The 13,114-nt window shown below is 42.4% G+C and overlaps 1 pseudogene; it reads right to left on the reverse strand.

Moving 5' to 3' along the window:
* Window positions 1–9,777: 9,777 nt before the first annotated feature.
* On the reverse strand, window positions 9,778–9,895 carry LOC112481071 (annotated as a pseudogene).
* Between the last annotated feature and the right edge of the window lie 3,219 nt (window positions 9,896–13,114).

A 13,114-nucleotide genomic window follows, 5' to 3' on the forward strand; every position in this document is an offset into this window, starting at 1 on the left:
AAACTAAAATATTAAAAATACACAGTCGATCCCCAAACAAGGCAGAGGTTAAGGGGGCGCCACTCAGTGGAAAATCCGTGTTTAACTTTTTACTCTTCAGTCAGTCTTTCGCAGATTCAACCAACTGTGGGTGGAAAACAGTATTTTCCATCCGGCTGAGAATCTGCGGTTGGGAATCTGTGGTTGGGAATGCAAAAATACTGTTTCCCATCCGCAGTGTGTTGAATCCCTGGGTGCAAAACGGGTGGAGGCCGGCTGTGTTTACTGAAAAAAATCTGCATGGACCCGCGCAGTTCAAATCTGTGTTATTCGAGGGTCAACTGTAGTTTCATCTGCGTGCTTTCTCCATCCCTGACCACTGTCTCTACCTATGAGATAAGTGTTCCCTTACGTTTTGGATTTATTGTTGCTATTTGTCAGAATTTTAAATGATAGAGAGGAAGACGTGCCAGAATATGAGTATGGCTTCACATCACTTCTAAAAATCTTCTGTTGAACTTATCTGATAAGCAGTCGTTTCCATGGCCTTATACTCAGTTCTGGGGATACAACCATGAATAAGTGATAGTTCCAGTCCTCACAGGACTCATGACTCAGTGGAGGACACAGGCCTCTAGACTGGTAATTGCACATAGAGCGAACTGTGAGTGCTCCTGAGGGAGCTCCTGGGAGGGGCTGCCACTGGGGCCTGGAGGTGGACGAAGTGAAGAACGGGGAGTTTAAGGTGATTCCAGGGGAATCAGTGTGTACAAAGGCCTGGGAGCATTTAAAACTTGGAGCATTTGGGGGAACGCATGGAGCTCAGCAGAAATGAACTGTAAAGAGCAGGTCTAGGAGTGGGAGTGGTGAGTCTGGAAAGGAAGGAAGGATTGAGTCATAGAGAGCCTCGTATGCCATTATTAACCAACGATTTTTTTTTGAGCATATTCTATGTTCAAAGCACTGGACTTGGCACTAGGGATATAAAAGAACAAATCTTTGCTTATAAGGAACTTAAAATCTTCTTGCAAGCTGGAACATGTATATGGGTTTGTGCACATACACAAAGAGCACAAAAATGACATCGACAATACAGAGATGGCTAGGTTTTAAATAATAGTCGTCACCAAGGGTTACGTAAAACCCTGAAGAAATATTTGAGACTGAAGATGTTAACAACATGTTCTAAATCAGGTCCTCTCTCGGAATGCTTAGGTATTTCGTTGGCAAAGGCAATAATAATGTTCCTTTAAATAACTGTCATGCTTCTGATTTCTTACTTCCCTAAGCAATGATTACGGAATTGCATTGTTTCAAACCTGTCCAAAAACTACCAGCTGTCTTGAATAATATTCTCTAAGACAGCACTGTCCAAAAGAAATTTCTGTAGTGATGGAAATGTTCCAGGAGGCCTTTTAACAGCAGTTTACAGGCAAAGACTAGAAAAACAAGCAGTAAATGGGAATAAAGATGGAGACCGGTATTAAATGACAAAGGCAGAGGAGCTCGGTCTCTGTGTACATGTGCAGTGAGGCCTGTTCCTATAAGTGAAGGAATTCTAAATAGATGGTGTTTGTGGGTTTCAGTCTCTTCTCTTACCACTTCCTGCACTGCCTCCAATGATACTACTTCATTACCTCGGGCATTTTCATGCCCCTGTATTTTGCTTATCCAGTTTACTCTGTTGTAAAGGTCTTTATACCCACTTTGCTGCCTGTCTACTCCTTTTTCAAAGGGCCCACCTGAAATGCAGCCTTCTCGCATCATCAGTCACAACTGTGGCCTCCTCTGTGGTCCCGAGCAGCATGACTACAATTCTTCCAGCATTTATCACGTCTTCTTATCATTGATTGTGAGGGAAGTCTGTCCCACTATACTATCAGCCCCTCCAGAGGCTGGCCTATTCATTGCTACTTTTTCCTTGTTTAGACTTCTGGGCAGGGATACGCACACAGTAGGTTCTAAAAAAATGTTGATGTCAGTGAGGGCACTCACTTCTGTGGGAACAAAGGGTTCCATTGACTGGTGCAGTTCCTGTGAAGCTGGAGACCTGGTACCTTCAAACGACAAACACCCAGCATATCAGAGCAAAATGTGGCTTGTCTTTATATGTTTCTCCTTGTCATGAATATCCAGCAGATCTAGGGGCTGCTTTGACATGCAAGCTGATTAACTGTAAGCAAGACTAAATAGGCTTGAAGAAGAGTCACTTGAAGACTTTTGTCTCCCAAGGATTAGTTTAAGCCTTTCTTTATCATCTTCAGTGAGAACAAGAAAAAACAAAGGGAAAAATTCATTGCCTGCCAATTCAATCTGTACAAAGGGACTTACCAGTGGATGTAAACTCATCTAATACATACAAGCAGAAGCCTTATGTACTCAGGGGCCTAAGTTAAAAGAGCGAACTGGCTGAGGCTTCTGGAAGGTAAATGGATTTTTGTTTCCAAATTTGTGATTGACATGTTGTGGTCAGACTCACTGTGGGTTCAAGAGTATCCTTGGTTAGTGTTCCTTGGGGTAGATGCTTTGGGTATTCATACAGATCTCTACCTAGGCTGGACCAGTAATTTGCTAGGGTGCCTAGTATGTTCAATTAATAATAATAATCACTAATATTTACTAAGCTTTTACTTTGTGCCAGGTGCTGATCTAAGCCCTTTACATGTGTGAACCTATTTAATTGTCATGGCAACACTATGTCATAGGACTATTATAATCATCCCCATTTTGCATCTGAGAAACTGTGGCCCAGGGAAGACAGGTAACTTACCTAAAGTCTCACAGCTTGTGTCTGGATATGCAGCATTGGGATCCAGGCCATCTGTCTAGAGTTTGCACATGTAAGAACAGTACTGGTGTGACCCCCAGTGGGGTCAGAGAGGTTTGGAGGAAGTACATATACCCTCAGCTTGTTCCTTTGATGTTGTTATGGGCTGAAATATTGAAGTTCTAACCCCCATGACCTCAGAATGTGACAGTATTTGGAGATAAGGCTTTTGAAGAGGTGATTAAGTTAAAATGAGGTCATTAGGATGAGTGCTAATCCAGTATTACTGGTGTCTTTATAAGAAGAGGAAATTTAGACGCAGACACATACAGAGGGAAGACCATATAAGGGAGAGGGCAGCCATCTACAAGCTTCAGAAGGAACCAACCCTGCTAACACCTTGATCTTGGACTTGTAGCCTCCAGAACTGTGAGAAAATAAAATTCTGTTGTTTAAGCCACACAGCCAGAGATGCTTTTTATGGCGGCCCCAGCAAAGCAATGTAGATGCTCAGAGGTGGTTAGTGTTGTGCCTACCTTTGTTTTCCTAGACAGTATTGCTGAGGAGCTGGGCATCCCTGTCCATCTGGTCTGGGTAGAGAGTCAGGGATTCCTGTGGTGACGAGCCCTTTGTTGGGTAGCTGCCGGTCAGCTGAGCTATCTGCCCTTCTGGTCTGCAGCCCACTGACCTCTGGTTGCTATTGCATTTGTGGATCCTCGTTAAATCATCAAGTGCAACATATTAAACTGCATTGAGCTCTCTGAGGGAACTATTTTGCCTAAGGCCTTGGGGCCTTTTCTTTCATAATACATGGATCCCTGGGAAACTGAAACAAAAGGCTTGAACGGGTACCTCGTGAAGGCTGGGAACTTCCCTCAGGTGATCAAAATTCACACTAAATCACTTCTCCCCAACACAGAGGAACCTAAAGAGAAGAAAGCTCTTGGATCATCTTGATAGAGGCCGTATCCTAAACACTGATGAATTTCCTGCCAAGCTCATTAGAATATATGAAAGATTAGAAAATCCAATTAAAACAAGACCCCACATGTGTCTTAATGTGTCTGAACTTGGTATCAGGTAGGTCTGAATTCTATTCTGTTTGCATTCTTATGCTATCATCTCTGCTTTATTTCACAGACCAAAATATCTTTTTAATAGGCTTCCATCATGGACAACTGTGTGCTGTTAAAGTAGAGGTGATTTCTAGTCTTTCATTTCTTTGCCTTGGCCAATGAGGAGAAAATGCTCGCACACTTGGGTATGTGCATGCACACAAATGCACAGAGTAAACTGAGTTCCACTTAAATATCTCTTTAAACTACAGAGTTTAAAACCCACCTCTCATCCTTGGTTCTGATTCTGGGGCAGAACTTTTTATTTGGCTTCATCCCTTGAAAGCTAGTTTTAGGGTGTTTACACCATGTTATTAGCTTGTGTCAAAGGCAGTCAAGCAGTAAGCATTCAAAGCCTCCAATGTGTTGTACTGAGGAAGATAAAAAGAAGAGAGGGGTAAGGTTGGTTGCTGTCCTTATCTTGCATTGGCTGACAGGACTCACTGACATCAAATAAGAGCCGCTGGATGCTAACCTGTGGAATCCTAACTGCAGATAAAGTGGTAGTGCAGCCAAGGAAGATAGCAGAGTAGACTGGCAGGGGACACTTCTTGGGAGGGTCTGCTCTGCTCTTAGCAGCTTCCCAGTTTCCAGGAACCACAACCTTCATCACAGAGTCACAAGGTGGTTCCATAGGTGTACCCTGGAACCCCCATGCTGGCCTTAGCTGTGACAATAAGAATGGGTGCCTGAACCAATTGATCCAGCTGGCTTTTCTCCAGCTAGTTTGTGGGACTGGTCCTGAGGCCACAAACGTGGGGCCATCTTCTACAGTGAGACTATGAAAGTGAAAGACAACATGTGAGTATGATAAGGCAGGAAGATGGAAAGAGCTTGGGTCCTTGATGACATTATTGAGTTTTCATGCCAACCCTGAACTTCTGATTGAACTTGAGAGATAAGTTGTATCTGTGGAAGTTATTGTTCAGTTTTCCTTGGTTGCTGTAGAACGTATTCCTAACTGACACAGAACAAGCTCAGGTGTCACTTTATCTAGGAATATCCCTGTCTGGAGTAATGTCTTTCTTGTGTTATACTACACAATCCTGTACTTATTCCTGTTCTTATTTCTTGCCTAGAATTTATCTTCATTTATCTGTTTCTCTTCCTGGAATCTGAGCTCTTTAAGAGTGGAACAAACTCTGTTTCTCTTTGTTTTTCCAGCATCAAGCACAGTGCCTGCTTCATCGTGGTCGGTAATGACCCCTGAGTACACTATGGCCCTTCCAGAAGTGCTGAGTTAGCGCGGGGAGACCACATTGTTTGTGACGAAGTCCAGAGCAAAGATGTAGGCTGATGGCCTGCCGTGGCATCATCTGTTGAGGGAAGGAGGTTAAAGATTGACCCAGAATAGAGAATGGGTAACTCGAGTGCCCGTCTTCTGTATCTGGGCATGAGGAAAATTCCTTTCACCAAGTAGGATTGGGAGGAAAGTAGAGTCATAAGAACAGCATTCCAGTTACAAGAACTTTGAGGATGGAGTGGAATATGGACTCTAGAGTCAGACTGATCTTCCTAGAACCCTGACTCTTCTAAATACTAACCAGGAATTCAAACTCCTGAGCCTCAATTTTCTTGTTTGAAAAGGGGATTCTGGTTTTTGACTTAGAGTTTACGTCAAAAAGCCATAGTGAGAATTCTACGAGAAAATATATAAAAGTTCCTGTATACAATAAATGTTCAATAGTGATGCTACTATTATTGTTTTTCCATAGGGAAATTTATAACAGAATGATGGTTCTGAAGAGCTTAGGGCAGAAACCATGGGTCGATATGAGTTCTGGGGAGTCCGTCCCATCTGGACGCATTTGTGAGCATAAGCAGAGGGAACAGGAGGGGAATGTGCAGTCTCTGTGGCAATTGTCAGTGGCAGGGGTTGGGAGGCAGGATAGGGAGACATTAACAAAAGAAGGGCCAGCATGTCCGGATAGCTCTTGGAACTTGGGAGGGAGGCACAGGGTAGGCACCGGGCTGGTGTGTATAGAAGCCATCTGCAAACATGGCACAGTGGAAGGAGCTAGGGCTTGGGGCTGACTGAGGCCACTCCTTCCACCCGAACTAGACAGAGGACTATGTGACCTTGAGGAAGCTACCAAGATGAGGCATGCGGAAATGGTTTGTAGCATGTGCAGTTTTGGAACAGGGACTCTAGGAGACAGCCTTGGGACTGTGTCAGACATGAATGAGTACATGCAGAGCATCTCTTGCTAACATACTAATGAGTTTGGTATCACTAACTTTGGCTTCTTTTTAAAATAGACTTTATTTATTTATTAATAAACTTTATTTTTAGAGCTATATTAGGTTCACAATAAAATTGAGAGAAAGACAGAAATTTTCCATACCCGAAACCCCTACTCATGCACAGATTCCCCTTCTATCAACACCCCTCACCAGAGCGGTACATTTGTTACAATCAATGAACCTACACTGGAACATCATTATGACTCAAAGTCCATAGTTTATGTTAGAGTTCACTCTCGGTGGTGTACATTCTATGAGAAAATCTATAATGACATATATCTGTCATTATAGTAACACACAGAATAGTGTCACTGCCTTACCAATCCTCCGTACTCCACCTATTCATCCCTCCCTCCCCTAACTACTGGCAACCGCTGATCCTTTACTGTTTCCATAGCTTTGCCTTTTCCGGAATGTTATATAGTTGGAATCATACAGTAGAGGGTTTTTAGAGCTTACAGAGAACCATCATAACTACAGCAACTCTGTGAAGCAGGTATTATTATCTCCACTTTATAGCCAGGACACTGGGGCTCAGGGAGTGTAAGGTTGTTGCAAAGAGGTTGCACAGCAGGTGAGGGTGCTCCCAGATCTTAGGATCCCCTTCCTACAATCTGGCCTTCCCAGTGTGGAAGGGGAAAAGGTTCTGATGGTGGTGACTCATTGTTGTCCCGTTTTGCTTGGCTTTTCTGTTCTTTTACTCTGAATATGCAGCTTTTCTGCATCTGTTTCAGACAGAAAGAGGTTTTATTTGCTCTAAAGCTCCCGTTGAAATACTGCTGTCTCCTTTTCTGCCAAATCAGTCCTGAAAGACACACTCCTGCCTCGTTGATCTCCTCATGTCTCCCTTGGGCCAATCACTCTCCGCTCGTCCCCATCTCATCTCTGTCAGTGATGGATTCTCATCTCAGTCACAGCACAACCTGCCTCTGAAAAGTGATGTTCGTTCTTTGCCCTGTCATTGCATACATTTCCATCTGAATACCCAGCTCTCACTCCCCCATCCCCCCTTTTAAAGGTGTTATCCTGTGATTCATTACATTTAGTCAGGCTGTTTTATAAATGAATTCTCCAATGGGACAGACAGGTCCTATAAAAACCCTAGTTCCACTCTGTAACCACACGTAGCTGACAGAGCGGGCAGGGATGTGGGGCGGTCTGAGCTGGAGTTCTGGGAGGAGAGCATCCACGTTACAAGCCTGCCTGTGAGCAAGAGAGCAGCTGGTATGGACTGTTCTAGTGGTTCCCTGCGTGGACTAATGACCAGAGTCCAGGAGTTTTCTTGATGTGTTGGTTCTGCAGAAGACCCTGAGATCTTTGTACGGCCCAAAGGACAAGCCCATCCACTGAGACTGAATTTTCTGCCACCATTTTGAAGGGGGCGTCAGCATTGGATTTAAGTCGATTTAAAGTTAATGCAGAAATGTGATCTTTTTGCATATCAGAATTTGTAGACAGATTCATCCCTGCTTGCTATATCTTAAACCTGAACACAGACCCCTTAGGACCAAGGCCAGTCTCATACCTAAACACCCCCTTTCTACCTCTACTTTCCAAGCAGCTTGCAGTTCTAAGCAGAACTACTTTTCTATCTCATTGCCTTTGCTCAGGCGCTGAGAAGAAGCTTCTGAACAAAGCTGTTTATGTGTAGGTTTATTGTAGTGTGCTTTATCCATGTGACCCTTCCTCTCTGCATGCAGATAACTTAGCCAGAAATGGGCATCTGACACACGGACACCACTAATGAGCAGCCTCAAGGTGGCTTGGCAAGAGAACTCTGTTTGATAGAGCTGCTCTATACTGGACGGGGGCTGGCCAAAGGATGAGCTTGAATGCAATGAACAGAAACTTAGCAGATACTAGCATGAGAAGATGTCGGGGAGAAGGTAGTAGACAGAAGCTCAGCGGCAGTAAACACCATGAATAAACAGAAATCAGAGGAAGTGAGGTAAAACTGTAGCAGTGGCTAGAGATGTGAAAAGAGAGAGAGAGATTGAGACTTAATCACCAGTGCGATGAATTACTACAGTAAGGGGTGATAGATCCACTTCTAAGGGAACACAGGATAACTGAGCACAGAGAATCGTGTTGATTCCTCAGTGTCTCAAATGAGGTTTGACTGTCTTGCCATAGAGATGGTTTCATGTCTTTTATTTCTCTGTGTGTCTTTATATTAAATTCCCTTTAACTGAAGCAACCTTCTAGTCTTTTAATCTTGAAAAATGTAACACAGCTGTGAGGCCCTGTCTGCCTAGATTGTTCTTCTCCCTCTTCTCTTATGGCTATAACTTCTATTCTTACTTTAAAACTCTGTTCAGATGCCCACTCCTTTTGTCTTCTTCTCTTTCTCTTCCTCCAGGCCCCATGCCCTGTGCTCCTCTGACTGTGAATGTCTCCATCACTGTGCTCGCTTCACCGTGTTGTAATCATGTTTATCGTCCCTATTAGATATCTACCTCTTGATGGGAGGGATTACATCTTATTTATGTTTTTCATCCAACTGGCAAATGTCAGAACTTTAAATTGAACTAAGATCTTCACTATTAAACTCTTTACTACTGCTTTATCCTGTCTTCCAGTAGATTTTTTTTTTCAGCAAGAGATTTTTTTCTAGCATCTTTATACACACACAAATGTATTCATCTTTAGTTGCTGAAACCTGTCTACACCTCAGAGAAAGACACAGTTATTTGTTACTCCCAGGTTTGCTCGCTCATTTCTTAGATGAAAAATAAAATAGACAATGATTTCTTTCTTACCGAAGAGTAATAAGGTTGATAAATTTACGGTTAAACAAATCTTTAAGATCTATTCTCAGGTGCCAACTATGTCAAAATTTACCAAATATACATGTGGGAAAAAAAGCCCAGAGGTTTATAGTGGGCTCTGATTGAATAGAAGAAACAGATTCTGGAAGCTTGGCTACAGAAAAACTAAACATCATCAGGGGGAGAACAGAGAACCTACTTACGGTGGAGGGAGGCCTACTGACCAGGCAAGCAAAGTGCTTAGAGTTCTAAATTAAAGGAGGTATCACTCTCAAGGCCATGCATGAGAACCTGAGAGTGACACTTCTTTAAATTTTGTACCCTAGGGGCCCTACTTTCCTCACTGTAGTCTTGGCTTTGCCTATGAATTTGTTGTTTCAGAGACTAAAACAACCTCCTCATACTTCTTATGCCTTTGTGACTAGGAGATTTTGAGAAATGGGATTGTGCTTGTCGTGTTTCCTGCCATATCAATTTCCTAACTGTAGGAAATTGGTGGGGCTGGTGGTATTTCCTGAGGGAGATCTGCTGCAACTGGGCTGGATCTAGCACCACACTGTAGGTAAAGTCGCTACATGTTCAGGGTCAGCAGTTGATTGGTTAATTGAAAAAGTTATTAAGTTGAGGAAGCATAAGTCGTGATTCATAGGTTCCCTAGAAATGTATAAATGTGCATTTATTTGCTGATCTTTTAATACGAAACCAAAGCCTTTGAGTATGGGTACTGCATTCTGGAGTTCAGCACTGTCTTTCTTACATAACCACACCCACTGTGCATCATCTGTGACTGCCAGTTTTAGGTGTTTTTGTTTTTTGTTTTTTGTTTTAGATGAGGCAACCCTTGGTTGACCTCACAAATTTCAAGGACCTTGTCAGCTTACAATCCCTTATTTTTTATTTTTTACGCCTATAGCACCTGGTCTTCCTAGGTGGTCTCCCAACCAAGTACTAACCAGGCCTGACCTGCTTTGCTTCTGAGATCAGACGGGATCAGGCTTGTTCAGGGTGGCATGGCCGTGGACAGTTTTTGTAAAATGGAATGAGAATTCAACACTTGGAAGTGATCTGTGTATAGAGCACTTCTAGGTTTTTATAATCCTCCTTCCTTCAACCTTTAAAAAATTTCTTATCCACACCTAATTCACCAGCAATTTCTAATGGCTTAGCTTTATGAATTCTTTCTAAAACATTTGACTGAATTTTAATAACTGATCTTTCTTTTCATGATCATATTTTATCAGTTTATAATATACAAGTATATAAAAGTATATAAGTATAGATATACATTCTTATATAATATGTAAGTATATAAAATAATATGTAATTAAATTATGCAATTATAATAGGTAAACAATTGTTTATGTTTTATGCAAAACTTAATCATATAATTCAGCTGGGAGAAGTACATGTTAATGAGAATGTGCTGCTAGCTTCACATAATAATGTTCAGTGTGCTGTGGCCAGCAGTCTGTTTGTTTTCCGGAGGGACTGGAGCACATTGGTTCTATCTACTCAGCTAGTAGAAGTAGGTTAAGAGAATATCTACTAAATCCATATTATATTTCCAGTTCTAGAATTGGGTCTTCCACTTTGGAAGGCCAGGAAATCATTCTTGGTAGGGGCAAAAGGGAATCAGACTTATGATACTGGCACAGGCTAATGAATTTACTGAGGTCCAAGATCTGCAGCAATTTATTAACAGTTCATTCACAGTGAAGTGTAACTGTCAAAGGACCCAGACTGTTGGGAATCTGCACAGTGAGCATATTCTCTCTCTGTTATCTCAGCCCTTCTTACTTTTTATTCCTTCATAACCTAACCTGTCAAAGTCTGTAATTATTTTAATGCCTGCTTATCTGCTAACTGCAATTGAGGGTTGAATGAGGATATTAAAAATAGATTTAATAGGCTTTATTTTAAAGAGCAATTTTAGGTTCACAGCAAAATTGAGGGGAAGGTACAGAGTTTTCCCATATAGCTCCTGCCACCCTGTTTGCACACCCTCCTTCATTCTCAACATCCCCCACCAGAGTGCTACATTTGTCACAGTTGATGAACCTACATTGACACATCATCATCATAATGTAAACCATAGTTTACATTATGATTCACGCTTGGTGTTGTACATCCTATGGGCTTGGACAAATGTATAGTGACATGTATCCACCATTACAGTATCATACAGAATAATTTCACTGCCCTAAAAATCCTGTGTGCTCTGCCTATTCATCTCTCTCTCTCCCCCAGCCCCTGGTAATGACTGATCTTTTTACTGTTTCCATAGTTTTGCTTTTCCAGAATGTCATCTAGTTGGACTCATACAATATGTAGCCTTTTCAGATTGGCTTCTTCCTCGGAGTAATATGCACTTAAGTTTCCTCCATGTCTTTTCATGAATTGATAGCTCATTTCCTTTAGCACTAAATAATATTCCATTGTCTGGATGTATCAGTGCATTAATCCATTCACCTACTGAAGGACATCTTGGTCGCTTCTAAGTTTTTGCAGTTATGAATAAAGCACCCATAAACACCCACATACAGGTTTTTGTGTGGACACAGGTTTCCAATGTATCTGAGTAAATACCAAGGCGAATGAGGATTTTTGTTGGTTTGTCTTTATTGTTATTTTTTTTTTTAATGATGAAAGACTTGATGAAGTTACAGGCCACTGAGAAAGACTCACTAGAAAATAAGAAGCTGAAGTCAGAAGAGTGTTACAGATAATAGAGATACCAAGACCCCAGGCAAGTGGTCAGGACTTAGTGCAGTGATTATTTTCACATGGGAGAGGAATTTCTTATTATTTGTAATTGGAGAGAAGGAGGAAAGGAAAGGTGTGGGTATAGGAATGAAGGTTAGTAAGTTGGCAGGAAGTTGAGAGAATTCTCACAGTAGCTTCTGTTTTCTTGGTGAAATGAGAAGTCTTGTCCTGAGAATTTCAGAAGAGTTGGGGAGGCTTGAAGAAGAGTTCTGGAGAAGAGCCTTCTCACCAGGGAAATATTCAAGCTGGCTGGCTTTTGGGGACCATTTGGGCTTGGAGGCCATGACCGGGTGTGGCCTTTGTTTCCAGTAGCCCTCAAAGCTCAGAGGTAGACATGAGAAGGTGGAAATTGGATTGTTCTAGAGTAGCTTTGCCAGGTGGATGCATGGAGCTTATACTATTGGCAAGAATGTGGTTGAAGGGATGGCTTCTCTGAGGCCTTCTTTGCCCATTTTCTTGTCTTTTGACCCTGTTTCTCTGCAATGGGACCACTGACTGGATGAATGAAGAGAGGCTAGTGATTGGGCAACACATGTCTGAAAGTGTCTTAGGGGCACTTTGTTGAACTTTCCTTATGTTGAAGGACTCCAAAAACGCCGGTCATGCATTTTGGGATTTGACAAGAAATATAAAAATGAATATTAAGAGGCTCCTATGTTCCAGGAGTTTACATTCTAGCAGGAGAGACAGATAAGTAATTACATGAAAAATTATAATGTGTTAAGTCCAAAGATAAAGACGTTTACCTCTGGCTTCCTAGAGGAGGCTCCTCGCTGACTCAGTCATTTCCCCACTGCAGAAAGACCTCAGCTTGGCCTCCCTGATCAGAAGGGACGCCTGGAGGGCAGCTGGTTTGGGTGGGGCTAGAGCACTGGCTTCCTGTATGGAAGCTGGGGCTGAGCTTTCAGGAGGGAGACTCTGGGTTCCCTTTGGGGGCTGCAGAATCAGTAGGGGTGAAACTTGGCTGCCCAAGCACCGCAGTGTGGATTTTCCATGGCAGGCAGCCTAGCAGGAGCAATGTTAGGCTTTGGCAGATTGCATTCTGCAGCAGAGCAAAGGGATTTGCTCTAGAGCCTCACTCATAAAGCGATCTGATAGGGCAGTGTTGGTCAGGAAGGGGCTTCTGGACACTGGTCTTATCAATTGTAAAGCTTTGGACTCTTTCACATCGCACACCTCAATAAAGCCTTCGGAGGTGTTTGACTTTTTGGAATGGACACTCAGGTAAGGTTGGGAGGCAGCACATACTGAGGCCGTCTATGGATTTCACTCTTGCTATCTGACTAAGGAATGAGATTAATAGTAGTAATATTAACAACAACAACAACAACAATAAATACAACCATTGCTGACATTTATTAAGTGCTTGCTTAATGAGTGACAGGAATTTGCTGTTTAATCACTAGCATAGGTTATATAGTAGACGTTAGGGGCCCTATTTTAAAAATCATGACTCAAGGATTGAAGACTTTGAGCAA

This window comes from Pteropus alecto, unplaced genomic scaffold (genome assembly GCF_000325575.1).
Source record: "Pteropus alecto unplaced genomic scaffold, ASM32557v1 scaffold385, whole genome shotgun sequence".
In the NCBI taxonomy this organism is placed as follows: domain Eukaryota; kingdom Metazoa; phylum Chordata; class Mammalia; order Chiroptera; family Pteropodidae; genus Pteropus; species Pteropus alecto.